At 39.5% G+C, this 25,630-nt stretch overlaps 1 long non-coding RNA gene and 1 pseudogene across 2 annotated transcripts in view; one reads left to right on the forward strand and one right to left on the reverse strand.

The window, feature by feature from the left end:
• LOC118534338 (uncharacterized) overlaps window positions 1-25,630 on the forward strand; it is a 173,070-nt gene that overhangs the window by 1,780 nt on the left and 145,660 nt on the right. For both annotated transcript variants that reach the window (XR_013444786.1, XR_013444785.1), the window contains exon 2: window positions 889-1,045. This is a non-coding gene — a long non-coding RNA (uncharacterized LOC118534338). The remainder of the gene's footprint in view (window positions 1-888; window positions 1,046-25,630) is intronic.
• Window positions 8,742-9,158, reverse strand: LOC144380611 (large ribosomal subunit protein uL15 pseudogene; annotated as a pseudogene).

The following is a 25,630-nucleotide window of genomic DNA, read 5'->3' on the forward strand; positions in this document are numbered from 1 at the left end:
GATAAGCAGAGAAGGATTTGGCACTGGGAAAAAAGCCTCGTTAAATATTTATTAATGATTAACCAACCAGAAGGACTTATGAAAGGCACAGGAAGGTGAAAAAGAAATGAGAGGGCAATCTTGCTTTCAGAAACATTACATTTCTGTTATGAGAGATTTCATACTGGTTCAGGTTGGGGTCGCTACAAAAATACTTATTTCAACACGTTGCTGTTAGCCTGACCCCACACACATTTACAATAGGCTCCAGAATGAGATTTCTGGCTTCCAATAATTGTCCCGAGGTTTGATATGGCTTCTGGAATTCTTTGCACAGAATTTCTAGACACACTAAATATGGTACTTCTACCTTTTGTCTGTAAGTCACCCCAGGAAAGCTTCCACCTGCTTTTAGGCTTACACAGACAGACTTAGTAATTTCCTGAAGGAACTCGGCAAGCTAAATTTTCAAGCATGGATATATTTGTCTCAATTACTTAATTTTCTATTTCAGTTTATTTTTCAAGTTTTGGAATTCAGAGTAAGTCAAAATATTAAGAATCCCATGCATATGCTCTTTTTGCTTTCTTGTTTCTCAATTAGAAAAGCTTCCGTCAAAACTTTAATAAAAGTCTTTGTTCACCACTAACACTGCGGATGTCGGAATTCAGTCAAGAGTTTGTTGTCGAGAAACGTCACTTTAATGGAAGTGCAGTGGTCTATAGTTTCAAAGCTTCAGGGCGCCCAAGTGGGGCACTGCTTGACCTCAACAAAAAAAAGATGCCTCAAACGCAGAAGCACCTATTTGGATGCTAGTTGAGATGCCTATGTAACAAGCTCAACAGTATAATCCAGGTCGGACTGCATTTTTTAAAATTTTTTTGAAGATTTTATTTATTTATTTGACAGAGCCAGAGAACACAAGTGGAGGAATGACAGAGGGAGAAGGAGAAGCAGGCTCCCCACTGAGCAGGGAGCCTGATGCGGGCCTCGATCTGAGGACCCTGGGATCACGACCTGAGCGGAAGGCAGACGCTGAACCCACTGAGCCACCCAGGCGCAGCCGGTAGAACTGTATTTTCATGAATATTATTAAAATAGGCATTTTGATGTAACTAAGCTACCTTTGTGTTGCCCCAAACCTAAAAGGCCTCTTCAAAGATTAACATTTTCTCAGAAAGGAGCCTCAAACTCAAAAGCTTTATTCAAACTGCATTTCTTTCTGATCTTGCACACCGTCGATCTGACACAGGATCATTCACAGTTTACAAACCCCAAATTGGTCGTTGCACAGACGATCTCCAGCGTCCCTTCTAGCAGCTTATAGTCAGGATAGAGGCTCTAATTCATCCTAGAGCACCTTGCACAGCAGCCTGGCATGTAGCAGTTCAGTAAATGTTTGTTGAACTAATGGTTATTTTATGGTTCTATTCTTGTAAAACTAAAAACAAAACAAAAAGTCTCTCTATATATAGGTCTCTCACAGATCCTGTGAATCAACAACCTCGAAGTTTTCACCCTTTCCTTCCGTCCCCAATTTTCAATCCCATAGGCCTTTGTAATAAATAGCTTCAAATCAATATCACCAAATTTTGAAAACCATTTATTTTTCCTGTATTTTTTTGATGTCAGACGAGGCTCTGGTCTCACCCTTAGGTTTTATCTCTGTCCAATGTACCTTTCTTTCCTCCTCTCCACAAGCATACCCTCCTTTTCTTTGCTCTGCTTTCTATATCTCTGCCCAATGCTCTCCCCAGTCCAGTTCACAATTTATTATGTGCACATATTCTGAGTTTCTTTCCTGACAATTTCTTAGCGTAAATTCTCTGTTTCCCTTTTACCCATTTTTTTTTAAAGCCTCCTTTCTATAGTCCATTAAAATGTGATTTTGCCACACAATCATTACATAATAGAAGAAATCAAGAATCCTGATCAGTTCAATACAAATAATTTCTTCTAATTCATTATTGCTTTCTCACTGTCTAAATGTATAATTGTGTACCAATCTATTTTAATTAATTGCTTCTTGATTTATCAGTTCGTTTCCAGGAACCAATATATTTTGCTTTCATCTTATGTTTTAGTATGATAATTCTATTCCATATTATGATATTTTAGGTTCTTGGATTGATCCTTGATTCCTCTTTTTATTCAACATGTTATATCTGGTTAAAAATACAGCTTATATGATAATATCCATAGCAAATAGTGACATACGGTTTTTTAATTAAGTGTGATTTTAAAGATTTCTCTTATCCTTAAATATTAGGCATGGAGGTGATCTTGGTAGATCTGGAAACTTCTTAAAATTTTTTGACCCAGAATATAATAATTGCAAGTTATTTCCATTGTTTACTAAGTGAAGGTGGTTTTCATGTTTCCAACTCAAAATGTATGCATGTATAACACATGAATGTTAATTCCTTGGGTAGGCATTTTCAAATATTTCCCAGGTCTCAGCAGTTCCTATCAATCTATCAATCTGAATGTCTGTTAAAACCTGCCAATTATCTTATAAGCACATTTTCATAAAGAAATTACTGTGGCATGTCCAAGAGTGTTTTCACATTTTCACTTGTTAAAAAGAAGAACAAAAGACCAAAAAAGTCAAATGAAATGTCTTTACTAGGATTAGGATATATTTGATCAACATTAACCTTCTAATATGTAGATCCAATTTTGAAGGTCACTATCCATCACTGGAAATGCTCAGAATTAAACTGTCACCCTCAGGTTTCCTGTCAAATATATCATTAATGGACAATATTCTTTTAAGTGCCTATTATGTTCTTGGCATTGAATTAAATATTATGGGGCGCCAGGGTGGCGCAGTCGGTTAAGCATCCGATGACACTTGATTTTGGCTCAGGTCGTGATCTCAGGGTCGTGGGATCCCCAGCCTGCCACATTGGGCTCTGTGCTCAGTGTGGAGTCTGCTTAAAGTTTCTCTCTCCCTCTGCCTCTCTCCCCTCAAATAAATACATCTTTAAAAAGTGAATTAAAGATTATAAGCAACATAGAAAAAGTATGGTCTCAACACACATGGAATTAATAGTCAAATAATTCAATAGCAAAACCAATGTAGATGAAATACTGAGACAACAGTTCAAAGGATAGAATATATAAGGGAGCTCTATTCTCAACTTTTTGAAGAACCTCCATACTGTTTTCCAGAGTGGCTGCACCAGCTTGCATTCCCACCAACAGTGTAGGAGGGTTCCCCTTTCTCCGCATCCCCGCCAACATCTGTCTTTTCCTGACTTGTTAATTTTAGCCATTCTGACTGGTGTGAGGTGATATCTCATTGAGGTTTTGATTTGGATTTCCCTGATGCCGAGCGATGTTGAGCACTTTTTCATGGGTCTGTTGGCCATTTGGATGTCTTCTTTGGAAAACTGTCTGTTCATGTCCTCTGCCCATTTCTTGACAGGATCATTTGTTCTTTGGGTGTTGGGAGGGATAGGGTGGCTGGGTGATAGACATTGGGGAGGGTATGTGCTACGGTGAGCGCTGTGAATTGTGTAAGACTGTTGAATCACAGATCTGTACCTCTGAAACAAATGATACATTATATGTTAAAAAAGAAGAAGAAGAAGAAGAAGATAGCAGCAGGGGAAGAATGAAGGGGGGGAATCGGAGGGGGAGATGAACCGTGAGAGATGATGGACTCTGAAAAACTAAGGGTTCTAGAGGGGATGGGGGTGGGAGGATGGGTTAGTCTGGTGATGGGTATTAAAGAGGGCACGTTCTGCATGGAGCACTGGGTATTATACACAAACAATGAATCATGGATCACTACATCAAAAACTAATGATGTAATGTGTGGTGATTAACATAACATTAAAAAAAAGAATATATAAGGGATGCTGTAGGAATTCTGGAAAAAATGGGAATGATTAGGCTGAAGCAGTCAGAAAGGCATCTTTTGTGCAATGGGACTTGAGTTAGGCTTTAAAAGATGCATAAGACTGGATAAGGCTAAGTGGAAATGAAAGGCATTCCATTTCTAGGAGGAAAGCAAAAGGATAGCTTTGGGTGAGTTTCTGGGATTGGGCTTCCTTTACCGGCTTCCACTTCCCCATCTGCAAAACGAAAGGTTTGAATTTGCCTATTATAAAGGTCCAGTGATAACATGGGGGTGGGGGGGGAAGGTGGCTTGACATCTCATCTATTTAATCCACTTCAAAGATAAAATATTTGTTATACTTCTTTTAGAGACAGAACGGTCTTCTGAATCTTGTTTTACAATGATTAAAATTGCACATTACAGAAGGTCTTGCTTTTGGTTACAGTAATCTGGACAGTTGTTGTAGATATCACCATGTTAGGCCCTCCCGTGAAGTTTACATAACTAGCAAACATGTCACGTTTTGGTTTTGGAGGGAAAATGAACATGCCTGTAAATTACAGGGCAAGGTAGGTGGGTGCACTAGCTCACATACATATCTTGACTTCACTATTTTGTGTGTCTCGGTTGGAAGAGCATTCTTTTGGATGAAACATTCAAACTAAACCTGCATCAGAATGTAATTTCAAATACTGAAGGTTTCCTATGAGAAGGGTCTGTTAAAGATATACTAGAGAACTTTCAGAATAAAGATTATTTATTTATTTGAGAGAGAGAGAGAGAGAGCATGGGGGGGAGCGTCAGAGGGAGAAGCAGATAAATAATGTCTAGCCTATTATGTTTGGTTGTTTGATTCTCAAATGTTAGGCTAGATTTTGGTGAATTTAGGAGTGTCTGTCTCTGTGTGTGAGTGCGTGTGTATATGTTTGTGTGTGTGGCTGTGTGTGTGTGTGTGTGTGTGAGAGAGAAAATATAATTAGATTTTAAAATGCTATAAATATTTGAGTCTGTGTCTACTAAATATGCAAAATGTGACTTTGAAAAGAGATGGACAGTGTTGCAAGATGGATGAACTTTGAGAACATGCTAAATGAAAGTTATAAGAGACCACATATTCATGTGATTCCATTTATATGAAATGTACAAGAAGGGAACATCCATAGAGATATCCATGGAGGAAAATGGGGAGTTACTGCTAATGGGGTTCCTTCTTGGGTTCATGAAAATGTTCTAAAATAGATTGCAATAATGGTTGTACAACTCTGTAAATACACTAAAAACCATTGATCTGTACTATTTAAGCAGGTGAATTGAATGGTACTGTAATTATATCTCAATAAAGCTGGTATTAAAAAAGAGATTGATGGGGTGCCTGGGTGGCTCAGTCGTTAAGCATCTGCCTTCGGCTCAGGTCATGATCCCGCGGTCCTGGGATCAAGCCCCGCATCGGGCTCCCTGCTCGGCGGGAAGCCTGCTTCTCCCTCTCCCACTCCCCCTGCTTGTGTTCCCTCTCTAGCTGTGTCTCTCTCTGTCAAATAAATAAAATCTTTAAAAAAAAAAAAAAAGATTGACACAATTAGGCTGCTTAAAGACAGGAAAACCATACTAACGAGGATATGACGTGTCAGGGCAGAAAACACTTATTGTAAGGATCTGTATTGCAAGAGACAAACTACACTCCGAAATCAAAAGGGTTTTGGAATATAAAGGATTCTACCTCCCGGTCAAGTGTGAGCCCTTGTTTGCCACTGTCATCGAAAGAAGGACAAAGTGCTTTGATATACCACAAAAGAGATTTCAATGTTGCAAAAACATTTTAAACAAATCAAATAAGCCAGAATCAGAACACAGATAGCAAAAGATGATGTATTTCTTTTTGATACTTTTGGAAAAGTTTAATTACGTGACTGTATTGGTTTAAAGATTTAAATCATGCCAAGGTTTTTAAAACAAATTGCAGTTAGGAGATCTGGTCTAAATAACCAAGAGGTTCCTTAGAAAGTGTCACAGAAGTTTCATTTTGAATCAACAAACATCTCTGATAATTCAGAACCAAGAATGCTTTCACTGTTTGTTTATCAATGCCATAGGGTCACCCAGACAAGGGTGTAAACAGAATGTCAAGCTATCCATTCAGAGGAGCATTCTTGTTCACCAATTGGGCAACATTATAGGAAGATACATCTCATTTAGTGGTGGAATGGAGTAGGCCTATAACTAACTAAACTTAACTAAGCTTTTTAAAAAGTTTGAAATATTTGGGAGTCCTCTGGAAAGGACATCATGTGAAATGAGATCAGCCTCTTAAGGAATATTCTAGCTCAGGCGTCAGCAAACATTCATTAGCTATAAAGGGCCAGATAGTAAATATTTTTGGCATATAGTTCCTACTCGACTCTGCTATTGTAGTACAAAAGGAGCCACAGACATTAAATAAACAAATGGGCATGGTGGTGTGCCAATAAAACTTTATTTACGAGAACAAGCAGCAGTAGATTGGGTTGGCTGTTGTAGTTTGCTAATGGACCCCTGTCTACGTTCCTGTGTTTGCTCCAATATGGGTTTGGCATCTGGATGTATTTGTGTTCTTAAACGGATATTTAAGTAAGAGTTAGTTCATGGGGCACCTGGGTGGCTTAGTTGGTTGTGTGTCGGACCCTTGATTTCTGCTCAGATTGTGATCTCAGGGTCGTGGGGTCGAGCCCCATGTCGGGCTCTGCGCTTAGTGTGGAGTCTGCTTGTTCCTCTCCGTCTGCTCCTCCCACTCGCTCTCTCCCTCTCTCTCAAATAAATAAATAAATAAAATCTTAAAAAAAAAAAAGTTGGTTCACAACTGGGGATATGAAACTAGATTAAGATAGAAATTAGCACCCTTCCCTTGTTACAATCTTAGGTCTTCACAATCTTTAATACCAAGCAATAAACAAATGGTTATATTCTACTCTCATTTCTTTTTCAACTTTCAAATTTGAATATAATCACGATGACAAAATTTCACCGAGGGAAAAAAAAATGACAACATCTACAATGATCCCTTATTGAGCTCTTCAATGTGGCGGGACTTGTACTAGGAACTTGATGTCTATTGCATCATTTAATGCTAATAACTATTCCATGAATGGACATATTATTATCCCCATTTTCAGATGAGAAAGCTAAGGCTTACAGAATAAGTAAACTTTCACATAAGGTCATTTGGCTTGTAATGCAGGCGCAGGGTGGGGTGTGGGAGTGGGGAGGAGAGTATTCTATCTCTGCAGCCTGTGATCAGAACCATAGGGTCTTACAGGCAATGTTCACTACTTTATCCCAAGAAATAAAACACAGGAACACTGCTGATTGTTTCACTTCTTCTCACTGCCATGGAAAAGTGGTTAGCCCATTAGGGTAAGCAGGCATGTTTATTACAGTAATGCTTAATCTAATGTTAGGTGTATATAATAGCTCGCATTTATTTTCATAATTCTATACATGGTGTCTTCTTTCCACCAAATGGCACTGTCAAGTTTGAAGAGTAAGTCAGTGGATCCATGTAATAGCAAAGTATGCCAATGGCAGCAGGAAGAATATCATTCCATCTTCCTCTTCGGTAATATTTGTAGGTGATGTCTAGGATTAATAATAAAGATGTTTTAGTATTATGAAGACTGGAAGCAAAGGGTTTTATTTTGAGTCTATATTCTACAGGGTTTTAAAATATAGGATAATTTTAGTGAAAAGTTTACCAAACCACTTGTTTGTTACAAATACAAAACAGCAGATTATCAGTTTATCCACTAGGCGGGATGTAGACAGAGGCATAATTTCTCAAATTTTCCCCCAAATACACTATTAACAGCCCAAGTTGTCTTACCTGATGAACTCTGAATTACAGGTCACATAAATCATTGTGTTTATGGAGTGGGGGGTGGGGAGTGGTTTTTAGCAGCTGAAATATATTCTAAAATAAGTGTTGATAAAAACACCCATAGCATAGGGGCGCCTGGGTGGCACGGCCGGTAAGCACCCGACTCTTGGTTTTGGCTCAGGTCGTGATCTCAGGATCCTGAGATCGAGCCCCGTGTCTGGCTCCGTGCTCAGCGAGGGGTCTACTTGGGTTTCTCTCTCCCTCTGCCCCTCCCCTTCTCGCAATCTCTTTCCCTCTAAAATAAATAAATAAATCCTTAAAAAAAAAAAAACCCACCTGTAGCATGTAGCCAACATTTTAATTTTATTTAACATAGGGTCTCTTGAAGTATCAAATTTAAATAGCAAGATAATTTGATAATTAATATGATTGAATTTTTAAAAAAGATTTTATTTATTTGACAGTGAGAGAGAGAGAACACAAGCAGGAGGGGCGGCAGGCAGAGGGAGAAGCAGGCCCCCTGCTGAGCAGGGAGCCCGATGTGGGGCTCAATCCCAGGACCCTGGGATCATGACCTGAGCCGAAGTGAGATGCTTAACCGACTGAGCCACCCAAGTGCCCCTATATCATAGAATTTTTACATTATAGACCATCTCCCTCACTTTACAGATTAGTAAAACTGAGGTCCACAGCAGCAAAATGACTTGCCTTAATCTTTTGGTTCTTTCAAAATCCTTTTATAAGGTTACTTTAGGGTAGGGGCACCTGGGTGGCTCAGTCGTTAAGGGTCTGCCTTCAGCTCAGGTCATGATCCCGGGGTCCTGGGATCGAGCCCCGCATCGGGCTCCCTGCTTGGCGGGAAGCCTGCTTCTCCCTCTCCCACTCCCCCTGCTTGTGTTCCCTCTCTCACTGTCTTCTCTGTCAAATAAATAAATAAAATCTTTAAAAAAAAAAAGTTACGTTAGGGTAGCATATTTTTTAGAAGAGCAAAGCGCTTGTTAGCATTTAATGAACCTCCCTCCGCTTGGCTTTAAGCTACCAGGACACAGGGCACCCCCCCCCCCCGCCTTAAATCTTCTCCTCAGCGCATCTACTGAAGAATTTGGCCTTCATGATTACAGGCTGTTTGGGGAGCTTGCCCTTCCCCAAAACTTTGTAGTGGCCCGATCGCACCACATCAGTGATAGGAGCTGCCCCAGTCTTGTTTTTGGCAGCATTTCCTCATGTCTCCTCACCGACCAAGGTCCACAGTTTATCAAGGTTGACAGTTGGGCAGAAGTTCTGGTTCCTCTTTACGTGGTCGTGATGCCTCAGACCAACTCTTCCAGAGTAGCCTGGGTGATACTTGTGGAAGCTGATCCTGCGGTGACGTGTGCCGCTCGCATGGCCCCGGCCTCCTGGGTGCTTCCGGTGCTTGCCCACGGGGCCGTGGCCAGGGCTCCCGCGGCCCCGGTGATTCCGGGTCTTCCTGAGTCTGGATGGCATGTCGGCAACCCGGACGGAAGAGCTAGGGTGGCATTTTGTGGATTATAATTTTATTTCTATGTAATTCTACTTTTAAGTGTGGATTTGCAGATGTGCTCGGCATTGCCATAACTGGTGCCATGGAGCAGCGTGGGGTCCCTTCCCGCTGTGGGGTTCCTGGACCAGGGAAGTCAACGAGAGGGTCCGGACTGAAGTCAAATAGCCGGTGGGGTATAAGTGCATCTCCAGAGCCTTGCCCCTTACAGAGCAAAACTAGGGCCAGGACTGACCAAGACCAGGAATTCTGGCAACCAAGAGAAATGCAAAATTCCAGCTTGAAGGAAGGGCCTAATCTGAGCTGAGGGTTTGACAAGGCCAGATAAGGGAAAGGCAACCTGAATAGTAACTCAGCAGAGCAGAATACCCCAAGGAGAGAGGTATAGGTAACAGATTGCAAAAAAAATTGGAAGTACTTCCTTTCAACCCAAATATGAATACCAGCCTCTCCGACCTGCCAGCAACATATGATTATGTGTCGGAGCTCCCCAGATGCACAGAATGGATGTGCAAGACTAGAACCGCTTGTTCGGGCTGATTTCTTCTTTAAAATTTGTCTTGGGATATTTAAAATAGTAATATACATCATTCTTTTTACCAGAAATGACTCAGAACATTAAGGTCCTTCCTATGCTTTATTTTCCATTTTGAACCAAATATAAATTTTTAAAAAATGAATCAATACTGCCATTAATATTTATATCAACCCAGTTTTTTTGTGTGTCTGTGGAGAAAAGAAAATTCTCTGAAGGATGGAACAGCTCAGCCTCCAAAGTGCAGGTCAGAAAATCGGGCTAATTGAGTGCTTATCGGTAGTAGTTTCCCAAATGTCTCTGAGCATTTTATAAATAATTAGAAATACAAATTCAGTTTCTAAAAAGGAAATTGGTGCATAATTTATAACATGTGTATGATGTGTGTGAAAGCATGAAATATTATATAAATTCAAGAAATGCATAACCATTCGTAGGTTTTTTTTTTTTTTCCAATTACTTTATCTAAAATGAAAGTGCAGTGCTCAGAGCTAATTTCTCTGTTTTCGGTTATTCCAATTAAAAGCCCTTAAATTAATTATAATGCTTTGGTGCTCCACAGAAGTGAAATGTATGCTTAAACATTTAATGTCTACAAACGTAAAGCCAACATCTTAAACCTCGGTGCTGGGTACAATGCTTTTCTGTGATCCCTAAGATCGGTCATTTCAATTACTGCCCTGAAGACTACAGGTTTGCACCACTCAGCAACTCAATCTTTTTAAAAAAAAATTATTTAAAATCAATTAACATGTAGTGTATTATCAGCAACTCAATCTTTGTTGCCAAACATTTTCTTTTATTTTGTAGTACTACTTAACCTATCTTTAGATCGTTTAATGAGATGTAATTTTGTGAGAAATGAGTTTTCAAGGTATATGCAGATCTTGGCAACGTTTTTCAGGATATGTAAACACAATACAGGGATGATGCAATGTCAAGGTTGCCATTTTTATTTGGTACTTTTCTCCATATTTGTTTCAGATTGCTGTTCTCTCATCATTGCTTGGGTTCTGGCTTATTGTCTGGAAAGCTGAGCAATAAATATTCATGATATTTTAAAGTAATTGCAAGTAAAAAATGGCTGCACTGAGAATCAATTGTAATTCCTTCTTGGATTTTCTTCCCTCTCAACATTGTGGGGTCATAAGTTTCTAAAAACTTTAAAAAGTTATCATTGTACCTGTTCCGGGACCGTCTTGGAAAGGCATAAAAAAGGAATGATTTCTCCTTCTCCTAAAATCAAATGCAAATGATCCGATACGTAAACCTTAACATGCAAATTAGTGAAACAGTCCACAAATTTTCTGCTGTCCCTTCCACCCCCTCCCCACATTCCCTTCTATTCTAGCCAAACCAGAAATTTTATCATTTCCCAAATATGCCTGTATAGCTATACAATCCAGTTTGGGGGAGTGGAATGGAAAACACGTGTGTTTAGGAGAGAGTCAGAACTTGGTTTGAATCTGCCTCTTACTATCTGTGTGGCTTTGGGAAAATCACTTAGTCTCCGTATGCCTTTGTATCCTCTTATGAAAATTCAGAGAATTCGTACTTCAGCACAGTGCTCGGTATAAAGCGTGTGCTCAAATAATTCCTATTGAACGAAGCATCTAATATAACATATACAGTAGTGTCGGTAGATAGTACCTCTTCTCATTTCCCCTTTGTCCCCTGTGAGTTCTGCTGTCATGTTCCTTTGTAAACTGGCAAATCCCTAACCATTCTTCACGTCCCACATCAAATGTCCTTTCTTTGGAGATGATTTCTCCAGCCCTTCTAGGCAGACCAAATGGTTCCATCTCCGCATTTCCATAGCATCTTACACCTACCTCTCAGAGCACTGTGTTGCCATTGGTAATTTGTCTATTTCCCCAACTAGGTATAGGAAGTTCCTTTAGGGCCTCGATTTTACCTCATTGGGCTTTGTGTCTCTATTTTCTAACGGAGTTCCAGGTACATGATAGAGCGACTAAATGTTTGTTGAAAGATGAAGAGACTGAGTTGTCTGCCAGAGCTTTCCTAGAATGTAGGATTTGACTATACTTTTTTTTTTTAAGTAATCTCTACACCCAATGGGGGCTTGAACTCACGACCCCAAGATCAAGAATCACATGCTCTAGCGACTGAGCCAGCCAGGCGCCCCTTGACTATACTTTTTTTTTTTTTTTTAAAGATTTTATTTATTTATTTGGCAGAGAGAGACACAGCGAGAGAGGGAACACAAGCAGGGGGAGTGGGAGAGGGAGAAGCAGGCTTCCAGCAGAGCAGGGAGCCTGACGCAGGGCTCGATCCCAGGACCCTGGGATCACGACCCAAGCCAAAGGCAGACGCTCAACGACTGAGCCACCCAGGTGCCCCTTGACTATACTTTTTAATTCACATATTTTCCCCACTAGACCACGAAATCTAAGGGAAGGCCTCTTTCCTTGTATTTACAGCACTGACACAGTACCTGGCTCAATAAATGCCTGTTGAATTAATGTAGGCAAAATCTGTCTTTAGGGCTCTTCCTCCTATTCTTTTTTTTTTTTTTTTTTTTTTAAGATTTTATTTATTTATTTGACAGAGAGCAAGAGAGCACAAGCAGGGGGAGCGACAGAGGGAGGGGGAGAAGCAGGCTCCCCGCTGAGCAGGGAGCCCGACGTTGGGCTCCATCCCAGGACCCTGGGATCATGACCTGAGCTGAAGGCAGACATTTAACCGACTGAGCCACCCAGGTGCCCCCCGCCACCTATTCTTTATTTGAGTAACTCTCCTCCTCCCACTTCACAGGATCCTTAAAATATCTCTTTCCATGTTTGTTCTCAGTTTCTGCATTCTTTTGCTAAGTGCCAAAGGATAGGTTTGAATTAGGTAAACTCATCTCTGCTAACTCCTTGCTCTCCCTCCCAGTTAGTGCCTCAGTGCAGCTGTAATGTAAATGTCCTAGCAGGTGATGGTGTATCTGGCTTCACGACAGCCTGTTTGGGAGGAGGGGGAGATTTGGATGCATAATCCTTAAAATATCTTTCAAATTACATTGTATAGGGTGACCATCCAGTGTGTTAGTTGGCATGTCTAGCCCTGGGCAGAGGTGTGGTAAGTTAGAGATAGTGCATCAACCTGTGAAATCTCTCGGTTTTGAACTTGCCCTTTTAAATTCAGAGAATTAACCTCATCAAGTCTAATTGCCTGCTCTGAGTTTGGGAATGCTCGAGTCATGACCTCCCATGGAGCTAAGAGAAAAATCTTGGTTTACCTAATGTGACCCCCACTTCGTTTTTGTTTGCCCAGCAACCAACAAGGGATCATTTTCCATGCTGATTGTCGCATGAAGAAATTTGTGTTCTAGGCGGGTATTCAGCTAGCAAGTAGTATACTAGAATTATCTGTTTTAGCAGTCTGTCATGCTGACCAATTCAAAGTTGACCAGTGACCAATACAAAATTAATATGGATGCCTAAGATTCCTCAGTATTGTCTCATGCAAGGCTGGTCTTTGATTGGGTGGTCAAGTATCCTAGCATGTGTCGTCAAGAAAGGAGTAAGACATTTCCCTTATGATTACAATTTTTAATTCTTGAAGGAAAGCCTTTTCTTTTCTTTTTTTTTTTTAAGATTTTATTTATTTGACAGAGAGCGAAAGCAGGAACACAATTAGGGGGAGTGGTAGAGGGAGAAGCAGGCTTCCCGCCGAGCAGAGAGCCTGATGTGGGGCTCGATCCCAGGACCCTGAGATCATGACCTGAGCCGAAGGCAGACGCTTAACGACTGAGCCACCCAGGCGCCCGAAGGAAAGCCTTTTCTGTTAAAAAAAATAACCCTCATAAATATTAATGGTGTTATGTTGATCCATTGATGTATCAGATTGTACAAGGAGAAACGTTTTTAGTCTCAGAGTCCTAAATGAGAATGTAGTTAGACTAAGGACTGTCAGTAAAATTTTCCTTTTCCTTTATCCTGATACTTGTCTTCTCGCCCTTCGGACATCTGTTCCCGGAGACTGTTGTCTTTACTCCATATCCCCTTCTTTCAGTGACGGAGACAGATAAGCAGTTGTCTTGAGAATATAAGTGGATTCCAGTGCCTGCCACAGAAACAAGTGGTGAGTGTTCTCCGTCACTTGCAAACTATAAATTAATTAAGTTGACAACTTTTCCTTCTTTATGTTATGCTTTCAGAAGGACTTTTGAAATACCATTTGTTGCAGTTTCTGATTGTAATCGTAACATATGGTCATTGTAGAGAATTGATAGTACAGAAAAGTACTGAGAGAGAATAAAAATCTCAACACCTAGAGATAACAGCTGTTAGCATTTTGATGTATTTACTTACAGCTTTCTTATGTGTGTATAACATATTTTTATTGGGATTCTATTATATATAAAGTGCTACATCTTGGGTTTTCAAAAGTGTCCTTACATCTGAAACATTTTCAAGTACCATTAGGTATTTGAAAACATTTTAAGTTGCTAGATAACATTTTGTCACATGAGTATACCATGTGTTATTTATTAAAAAAGAACATCCTTTTGTTGTTGGACATGCAGCTTGATTCCAATTTTTCCATCTTAAAAATAATTCTGTACTTAATCTTTGTCTGAATTTCTGATTGTTTCATTAGACTAGAATCCTACAAAGGAACTTACTTGGTCTAAGTGTGTGATTTTTTTTTTTTTTACAAAAAATACTTATGAGGGGCACCTGGCTGGCTCAGTGGGAATGGTATATATTGCTGGTATTTTATTTTATTTTTTTATTTCATTTTATTTTAAGTATGCTGTACACCCAACGTGGGGCTTGAACTCATGACCCCGAGATCAAGAGTCACATAATCTTGACCGACTGAGCCAGCCAGGCGTCCCTATCACCGGTATTTAAAAGTATTGAACATTTTAAAAAATATATTCACTAGGTTCTTGAACTTGTGTCATGTGTATTTATCTCTGTTCCTGTTCTTTAGCCATTTTCCATTTTGATTTTTGTGAGCTTTTTAATATTTCAAAACTATCATCCCTTTTTAGTGTCTGTTGCAAATATTTTTCCTAGCCTGTGGCTGGTCTTTTAGGTTTTCTTATTTAGTAATGGCTTTTGAGCTTCAATTTTTTCCATTTTTGTGTAGTCCAACTCTATTGATTTTTCCATTTGTGGTTTCTTCCATTGCTTATATGCTTAAAAATTCCATTCTTATTCAGTAGATGTTTTGGTTAGCTTTAATTGGTCAGATTTATAGTTTTGAAGGCACTGGATTTGTTCTACAGAACTGCAAATATAGCTATTGCTGCTCTTTGTTCTTTTTAAATATTTTATACACAGACTTGGAAGTGTTAGTTACAAAAGTAGGAGCAGCTATAATTCCTTTGCAACAGGACCGTGTGCGAAGAGAGTGATTCTTAAGAAGTCTTTTGAACAAAAAAAAGGACGTGATATGTTGACATTTTATTGCAGTGAACAACTGTGTTGATTGAATGTTCCACATTTTAGCAAGCATCCCAGGTGATTCTTGTGCACTCTAAAGTTTGAGAATCTCTGGGCTAGGAAGGAACATTAGTGTAAGAAGCGGATCCGTGGAGGCAAAGAACAAAATGCAAGCATGTGAGACCTTAAGTTCAGAGATAGATCTCAAACCAGTAGATGAGCCAGTAGGCAGAAGGGACAGTCAGAATCAACAGGGCATAGGTGAAAGAGCACGGGTCTGTTCATCAGAAAAATCACTTAATATCCTGTGTCCTCAGGCCAGTCACAACTTTTCAGGCTTCTTATCTTTAAAACGAGGATAAGGGGTGCCTGGGTTGCTCAGTCAGTTAAGCGTCTGCCTTTGGCTCAGGTCATGATCCCAGGGTCCTGGGATCGAGCCCCTGCATCGGGCTCCCTGCCCAGTGGGGCATCTGCTTCTCCCTCTCCCCCTGATCCTCCTCCCCACTTGTGTTCTCTCTCTCTCTGTCTCAAATAAATAAATAAAATCTTATTTTTTTAAAAAAGGTGAGTTTAAAAAAAATAGAATGAGGATAAGAAGTACTTGTACCCAAGTATACAAGATGGTAAAGACCAGGGGAAATAGAATTTAACAGTGTTTTGCAAAATTCATAGGTTTTATTGTTAATGATAGAATCAGAGGAAGTGCTGGTGGTGGTCAGCATCCAGATGATGTGGCACCAGGTCCCAGAGACTCACTGTTGACAAGTGTAGAGTTCAGGGTCAAGAAATCCTGTCCCTGGAAGGACTTGAAGTTGGGGCGGGGGTTGGTGAGGGAAAGGAGAAGGCAGGACATCAACTGAAGTTCAGCTGGCTTCGTGAGACTGAAATATTTGGTCAGTCACTGAGGGAAACGAATCACATGAGGTATTCAGCCTGGAGGAATCCCTGCCTTCTCTGAAGATGCATTCTCTTTCATTTGTACCCCGCACACAACATTCATCCCTTTATGCTTTACTCTACTATTGGCAGACCCACACTGGAAGGAACAAAGCTGTCAGGCTCTTTCAAGGGTTTCAGTCTTACTGAGCGATGTGACTAATAGCCACCAAGTTCCTTCACCACTCCCCTTCCCCATTTAGAACCAGGATCGTGTCAGGGTATGAGGTGAGGGCACACCTGTAGGAGGTTCACAGAATTAGAGGATTGGATGCTCTGGCGGTTGAGGGAAGGTGGAAGGATTCCAAGAAGTATGTACTTTTTTTGTTGTGACAACCCCAGGAAGTGGGAAGTATGGCTCCTGAACAATCTAATTTCCTTTTTGACTTCTTTCCCTGTAGGATTTCAGTTGCCTTTATTGCAAAGTTAATGCATTCCAGAGTTATTAAATCTCAGAGGGTAATAAATAGACTATATAGCAGTAAAAAGAGATACACATAGTTATTTGAACCAGCCTGATGCAAACTCCATTCATTAAGTCTAGTGGAAAGAGCATGGGCTTCAGTCTGTTGGAAACCACCCGAATTATTTCTGAGTTGGAATTCCCTGTCAGTTTCTTACTGTTTGATCTTGAATAGGATGTCTATGAGCCACCATCTTTTACATCTGGAAAAGAAAGATAACATTTTCTACTCAAATAATTATTTGAGAACCCAATCAGATATAATAGTAAAAGAACCTGGTGTATTGACTGGTACACGGTAAGTGCGCAGTGTCCTTTTTCAGTTGGTTAATCAAATTTCAACCACCGTTTTTTTCAATTTCAGTAATTCTTATCTGATTTCCTGATATAGTACCTCAACTGCTTGCTATAGCCCTCATCCTATGGGGCCCACAATTCTTCCTTCCTGGCTTCAGCTTTCTTCACATCATCTAGCTTTTCCTTCTCTTTCAAGTTTCCTCCCTCCTTCCCAACTTGACTTCTAAGGAAGCGAGGTTCTTTCTGTTCTGGAATCTAGGACCACTTCTCTCTAGGTGGAAAATTCTGTCCTCAGCCTCCTGAATAATGAATATATTCTCCTGGTCTTCTACTCAGAGGAATCTTTTTCAACTAGCCTCCCATATTTTTTCCTGGCCCCTTCTCAAACTTGCTTATTTTGCATCATTTATCCTGCTTTTGTTTTTTTGTTTTTTTAAAAAAGATTTTATTTATTTATTTGAGAGAGAAAGAGAGGGAGGGAGAGCACAGAGGGAGAAGCAGACTCTCTACTGAGCAGAGGGCCCGATGTGGGACTTGATCCCAGGAACCTGAGATCATGACCTGAGCTGAAGGCAGATGCCTAACTGACTGAGCCACCCAGGTGCCCTATCCTGCTTTTGTAGCTCAGGTTTTTGAAAATCTCCTCCCCCCCCATTCCAGAGTAACTTATTGTAGCCCTTCAGGTTTTGTCATCCTCTTCTGGCTACATTCAGGTCTTCCTACAGATACGTAAGAACACGCTGACCGAAAATCTGACTAATGATGAATGATATCCCAACCAGGCTAGAGCTTTCACCACTTGATTTTGAGCATATGACAAGAGACCTGTTCTGAGACTCTAGAATACACTATGCTACGGTCAATACTTACATCAGCTAAACCTCTCTGTTGACCCACAGGGGACCAAGGAGTCACTCTAGTGCTGAGCACTACTTACTTTTTAGACTTTGTCAGCAGGGAAACTCGCGAAACCTCTCTCCTCTTTCTCTCTGCATCCAAGTAGCTCTCAATAATAGAGCTGTAAAGTCTTATTTTGAGTTAGTGAAAAGGGGAGAAACTCCTTTCGGAGATATTTGCTTTGAAGCCTCACACATCTGGGTACGATGGTGCTGGAGTTAGTACAACATAAAAACAGTTCCCACGCTCATTCATTTAAGAAATATTTATCGAGAACTTACAATATCCAATGTGAAGTTCTGGATGGGAGGATGAAATGAGTTAAATTAAATTAATTAAATTAAAGCCTGCCTGAGATCTCACAGAGTCGGGAAAGGAAGGTGAACCACAAGCCGCCATGCTACACAGCATAAAGGGATGAACGTTGTGTGCGGGGTACAAATGAAAGAGAATGCATCTTCAGAGAAGGCAGGGATTCCTCCAGGCTGAATACCTCATGTGATTCGTTTCCCTCAGTGACTGACCAAATATTTCAGTCTCATGAAGCCAGCTGAGCTTCAGTGACAAGATTTTGAAATATTTCAAGTCAATGTAAGGAAAAAAATGAAATTCAATTGTCCCAACAATGAGTATAGTGTCATTGGATGAGGGCAGCCTGTGGGCACCAGAAGACCCTGATAATTGCAGTGCTTCGGCTGTGAAGCCTTCTTTCTTTTCCTCAGGTTGTGGAAATAAAATAAAACAGTCCTCCAAAAGAGCAAAGTGGAGCATTTCCAATTTTGTCCTTTAATAAATGGTTTGTTGGCATTGAATAGGATGAAAATAATGATAGGTCTTTTGCCACCAAAGCATAATGACCCTTGTGGCCTTTCTCCTCACTCTGTACCCTGTACTTTAGATGGTAAACAGCAATTTGAGTGGCAATATTGAAAATGATTTTAACTCTCTGTTGCTCAGCAAGCATGAAACCGACACACAGCCCACATTGTGCTCACTGAGCCAGGACAAATAGCAAAGGAGTGGTCCTCGAATTTTCCCCTGTCCCCAAGTTCACTGAAACAGAAAGCCTGGTATCAATAGATATAAGGCCTTGATTGAGAAGGCCGAGAATCCATGGGTAGCCAGAAAACTTATAAACCTAGAACTTACTGTGACATTGATATTGAAACTGCATAGAACTTAGACTCTGAGTTCTGTAGGTGAAATTATTACCATCCTAACCTTTAGAAAAGTAATAGGACAGTTAGATTTCAAATTTTGTTTACAGTCAAGGGAAAAAAATGTTAGTTTTTTCTTTGCATAGCTGTGTAAAAAGTCTTTATTCTTTAAAGAATGTTCAATTATATAACCTGACTCTAAATTTTAAATGGCACAGATGTGATGGAGTAGCCCCTTAATAGGGTTGCCAGAGTTAGCAAAAACAAACAAACCCCCCCAAAACTACAGGATACCCAGTTGAATTTGAATTTGAGATAAACAACAAATAATTTTTTAGTATAAGTATGATGCATGTAATATCTCACAACCCTAACCTTAAGGGGCATTGCCTGATTATATAATATTCCAGTGGGCTGGTTAAATTTTAGGAGGCAGGTTTGCTTTTTTTTTTTTTAAGGTTTTTTTTAAGAGAGAGAGTGTGTGAGAGAGAGATGGGAGGAGGGGCAGAGGGAGAGAATCTTCAAGCAGACTCCCTGCTGAGCAGGACAGCCTGATGCAGGACTCAATCCCAAGTCCCTAAGATCATGACCTGAGCAGAAACAGAGTCTGACGCTCAACTGACTGAGCCACCCAGGAGCCCTCAGGTTTGCTTTTAATCCCCAGTTTTCATCTTTCCCTATTCCTGCATGTCTCCTCAATATACAAGATTTGAATGAATGGAAAGATCTTCTGTGAAGAAGACCATTCATTTCATAAATGAATTATTTTAAAGCCTTCCACCCTGCTGCAAAAAAAAAAAAAAAAAAAGCCTCTTTTTTTTTTTCTCCCCTTTTTATGCTGTCCCAATTGCTCTTCACTTGCTGATCTGGGTTGCATCATTTAGAGCAGTGCCTCAACTATAAATGTCTCAACTTTCTGTTGTTCTTGGTCAGAAGGCTCAGCCAGACAGAGGTAGGGGCTGAGGTGGGGGAGGGGGAGAGTCTAGGAACTGAGTCAAAAAAGTAGAACTAATTTAAAAAAAATTTTTTTAAAGATTTTATTTTTAAGTAATCTCTCCACCCTACATGGGGTTCAAACTCACAACCCCAAGATCAAGAGTCTCATGCTCCTCCAACCAAGCCAGCCAGGTGCCCCAAAGTTGAACTATTTTAAGTGAGAATTTGGAGAACACCCAAAATGAACATGTAGTGAGCCAAAATGTAGACCTCAACATGGGATTTTCCTTTAACTAAAGAATCTCACTTCTCCAAATAGTAACTCTAGAGTGTCTGATCATTTCAGTGCACATTCAATTCACATATCCATCCGAGTTAAAAAATGTATGAAAAATTGATGATTCTGCATTTAGTTCTTATTAATTTTACAAGTAAAAATACATCTTCACAGTTGAATACTTTGATGTCAGCTTCCAGGAATCCTTAATTGCTCCTTATCTCAAAGGAGATTGGGGGGCACCTGGCTGGCTCAGTTGGTAGAGCATGTGGCTCTTGATCTTGGGGTTCTGAGTTCAAGCCCCACATTGGGTGTAGAGCTTACTTAAAAAAAATAAAGGAGATTGGCTCCCTGCACCTCAGGCTATCCCTGAAGACAGATTCTAAGTAGACAAGTTGTCTGAATGAATATGAATAAGATAGGCTCTTCTCTAAATTTATAACAATTTTGGGAGGGACATTAAATTATCAAACAAAAACTGTAAGAAAGATTATAGACTTTCAGTAGTTGCTTAATTCTATCATAAGAAAACCTTTTTATGAAACCCTGAGACAGCTTATCAACGTTTTAAATCTATTAAACACTCACACACATTACATATTAATATGCTGATTATAGAATATTCTTTTCAATTAAAAAATCTTGACAGAGCTTTGCATGAAAAATTCATTAGCTTGTTTTAACTTAGTGTACATCCTCAAAGATAAAAAACACATATTTTAACAAACCAGAAGTTCTAGTCAGACAAAACTGGGTGACAGAAAGAAATAAGATGCATCCAAATTGGAAAGGTAGAAATAACGTTATCGGTATTTGCAGATTACATGACCATACATGTAGGAAATCCTAAAGAATCTACCAAAAAAAGTTAAAGTTAATAAGTGAATTCAACGATCTATGTGTCTGCTTTTGTGCCAGTACCATACAGTCTTGATGATTACAGCTATGGTACTGGAAAAACAGGCACATAGATCAAAGGAACAGAATAGAGAGCCCAGAAATGGACCCTCAACTATATGGTCAACTAATCTTCGACAAAGCAGGAAAGAAGTCTAATGGAAAAAGACAGTCTCTTCAACAAATGGTGTTGGAAAAATTGGACAGCCACATGCAGAAGAATGAAACTGGACCATTTCCTTACACCACACACAAAAACAGACTCACAATGGATGAAAGACCTAAATATGAGACAGGAATCCATCAAAATCCTTGAGGAGAACACAGGCAGCAACCTCTTTTATCTCAGCCGCAGCAACTTCTTGCTAGATACATTTCCAAAGGCAAGGGAAACAAAGGCAAAAATGAACTATTGGGACTTCATCAAGATAAAAAGCTTTTGCACAGCAAAGGAAACAGTCAACAAAACCAAAAGACAACTGACAGAATGGAAGAAGATTATTTGCAAATGACATATCAGATAAAGGGCTAGTATCCAAAATCTATAAAGAACTTATCAAACTCAACACCCAAAGAACAATCCAATCAAGAAATGGGCAGAAGACATGAACAGACATTTTTCCAAAGAAGACATCCAAATGGCCAACAGACACATGAAAAAGTGCTCAACATTGCTTGGCATCAGGGAAATCCAAATCAAAACCTCAGTGAGATACCACCTCACACCAGTCAGAATGGCTAAAATTAAGAAGTCAGGAAACGACAGATGTTGGCAGGGATGCGGAGAAAGGGGAACCCTCCTACACTGTTGGTGGGAATGCAAGCTGGTGCAGCCACTCCGGAAAACAGTATGGGGGTTCCTCAAAAAGTTGAAAATAGATCTACCCTATGACCCAGCCATTGCACTACTAGGTATTTACCCCAAAGATACAAATGTAGTGACCCGAACGGGTATGTGCACCCCAGTGTTTATAGCAGCAATGTTCACAATAGCCAAACTGTGGAAAGAGCCTAGATGTCCATCAACAGATGAATGGATAAAGAAGATGTGGTGTATATATATACAATGGAGTATTACGCAGCCATCAAAACCGAAATCTTGCCATTTGCAATGACGTGGATGGAACAAGAGGGTATTATGCTGAGCGAAATAAGTCAATCATAGAAAGACAATTACCATATGATCTCACTGATATGTGGACTTTAAGAAACAAGGCAGAGGATCATAGGGGAAGAGAGGAAAAAATGAAACAAGACGAAACCAGAGAGGGAGACAAAATATAAGAGACTCTTAATCATAGGAAACAAACTGAGGGTTGCTGGAGGTGAGGGGGGTGGGGGGATGGGGTAACTGGGTGATGGACACTGGGGAGGGTATGTGTTGTAATGAGCACTGAGTATTATATAAGACTGATTAATCACAGACTGTACCCCTGAAACAAATAATACATTATATGTTAGGGGCACCTGGATGGCTCAGTCATATAAGCATCTGCCTTAGGCTCAGGTCATAATCTCAGGGTCCTGGGATTGAGCCCCACGTCAGACTCCCCACTCAGCCTGCTTCTCCCTCTCCTCCCCACTTGTGCTATCTCTGTCTCTCGCTCTCAAATAAATAAATTAAAATATTTAAAGAAATACATGTTAATTAATTGAATTTTAAAAAAATAATAAAAATAGAAAAAATAAGTGAATTCAGCAAACTTACAGGATATGAGGTCAACATGCCAAAATTAATTGTATTTCTATACACTAGCAATGAACAATCCAGAAAGGAAATTAAGAAACAATTCCATTTACAAAAACAACAACATGGATAAAATTCTTAAGAATAAATTTAACCAAGAAGGTAAGGTCTATACTCAGAAAACTGCAAAACACTTCTGACAAAAATTAAGAAGCCCTAAATAAATGAAAGACATCCTATGTTCATGGCTCAGAAGACTTAATATTGTTAAGATGGCAATTTTCTTCAAAACGATCTACAGATTCCATGTAATCTCTATGAAAATCTCAATGGCTTTTTTTTTTTTTTTGCAGAAATGTAAAAACCAATCCTCAGATTCATATGGATTTGCAAGGGGTCCCAAATAACCAAAACAATCTTGAAAAGGAACAATGTTGGAGACTCACACTTCAGATTTTAAAACTTACTACAAAGCTACATTAATCAAAAGAGTGTTGTGCTGACATGAGGATAGATGTGTAGATCAATCAGTAGAATAGAGGGCCCAGAAATAAACCCTAACATTTATGGTCAATTGATTTTCCACAAGGATGCCAAGAATACTACTCAGTGGGGAAGAGGAGTCTTGAACAAATGGTGTCGGGGCAACCAGATATTCACATGTAAAAGAATAAAATTGGATCTTTATCTCACATTATATTTAAAAATTACCTCATTATGGATCAAAGACCTAAATGTAAAAAATAAAACTATAAAACTTTTAGAAGAAAACAAATAAGCGAAATCTACATGACCTTGGATTTGGCAATGGTTTCTGAAATATGACACCAAAAGCATAAGAAACAAAAGAAAAAGCATATAAATTGGATTTCATCAAAACTAAAATCTTTTGTGCATCAGAGGACACTATCACTTGGGTGGCTCAGTGGGTTAAGCATCCGACTCTTGGTTTGGGCTCAGGTCATGATCTTAGGGTCCTGAGATTGAGCCGTGTCAGGCTCCCTGCTCAGCATGGAGTCTGCTTCTCCCTCTCCCTCTGCCTCCTGTTCTGCCTGCTTGTGTGCTCTCGCTCTCTCTCTGTCAAATAAAAAAATAAAATCTTAAAAAAAAGAATATCTGTTTTCAGAACTCATTATAAATCTATAGTAATCAAAACCATATGGTACTAGTATCTTTACAGTGGTTTATTTTTAGAAACATGTAGATCAATGGAACAGAATAGAGAGTTCAGAAATAAACACATAAATGGACAGCTGATTTTTAACAATACATCAAATGCAATTCAGTGGAGAAAGAATAGTGTTTTCCACAAACTGTCAGAACAATTAGATATCCATATGCAAAAATATGAATGTGGGCCCATACCTCTTATTATATATGAAAATTAACTCAAAATGGATCATAGACCTAAATGTAAAATCTACATATGTAAAACTCCTAGAAGAAAATAGAGGAGAAAATTTTTGTGTCCTTGGATTTGGCAAAGATTTCTTAGACATGACACCAAATGTACAATCTATAAAAACAAAAAAATGATAAAATGGACTTCATCAAAATTAGAAAATTCTGCTCTCTGAAAGACAGTGTTAAAAGAATAGAAAGACAAATCACTGGGTGAAACTGCATTACAGACGATAAAGGCTTGCATGCAGAATATGTAAAGAACTCTCAAAACTGAATCATAAGAAAACAGCTCAATTTAAACATGGGCAAAATTTGAACAGACAATTCGCCAAAGAAAATACATGAATGGCAAATGGGCACATGAAAAGATGTTTATCATTAGTAATCAAAGAAATGAAAATTAAAGACACAATAAGATACCACTATACATCTATTCAAAGGGATAAAATGAAAATGACCGACCATACCAAATGGTGGCAAGAATGTGGAAGAACTGGAATGCTCATATACTGCTCGTGGGAATGTAAAATGGTACAACCACTTTGGCAACCAGTTTGGCAGCTTTTCAAAAAATTAAACATACACATACTATATGATACACCTATTCAACTCCTAAGTAATTATTTAAAGAAAAATCAGGGGCATCTGGGTGGCTCAGTTGGTTAAACATCTGCCTTCAGCTCTGGTTGTGATCCCAGGGTCCTGGGATCGAGCCCCGCATTGGGCTCCCTGCTTCTCCCTCTGCCTCTGTGTGCCACTCCCCCTGCTTGCGTGCGCATTCTCAAGAGTGCTCTCTCTCTCTCTCTCTCTCTAGCAAATAAATAAATAAAATCTTAAAAAAAAAGAAAGGAAAAAGTATATGTCCATACAAAGACTTGTATGCAAATGTTCAAAACATCTTTATTTGTAAAATAGCCCCAACCAGGAAACATCCCAAATAGCCATTGACAACCAAAAGATAAACAAATTGTGAAATATGTATACAATAGAGTGCTACTCAGCACTAAAAAGAAATGAACTTTTGATACCTGCAAAGAAATTTTTTAAAAAAGATTTTATTCATTTATTTGAGAGAGAGACAGTGAGCATGCGTGTTCATGGAGGGGGGAGAGGCAGAGGGAAAGGGAGAAGTCAACTCTGTGTTGAGCAGGGAGCACAACGTGGGGCTCAATCCCAGGACCCCGGGATCATGACCTGAGCGGAAGACAGATGCTTAACCGACTGAGCCACCCAGGTGTCCCACAATAAAAATTTGGATGAATCTCAAAATAATCATGCTGAGTGAAATAAACTAGACAAAAAAGAGTTCAGACTATATGTTCTATGTATACATAAAGTATTAGAATATGCAAATGAATCTATAATGACAGAAAGCAGGTCGGTGATTGCCTGGGAATGTGGAAGGTGGGGATTGAGCATGGGCAAAGGATTACCATGGGGCACAGGGAACTTTTTGGGGGTGGTAGATTTGTTCACTATGTTGATTGTGATGATGATTTTGTATATATATGCATGTGTCAAAACTTATTAAATTGTACAATTTAAATGTATTC

The sequence above is a fragment of the Halichoerus grypus genome, chromosome X (genome assembly GCF_964656455.1).
Source record: "Halichoerus grypus chromosome X, mHalGry1.hap1.1, whole genome shotgun sequence".
NCBI lineage: Eukaryota > Metazoa > Chordata > Mammalia > Carnivora > Phocidae > Halichoerus > Halichoerus grypus.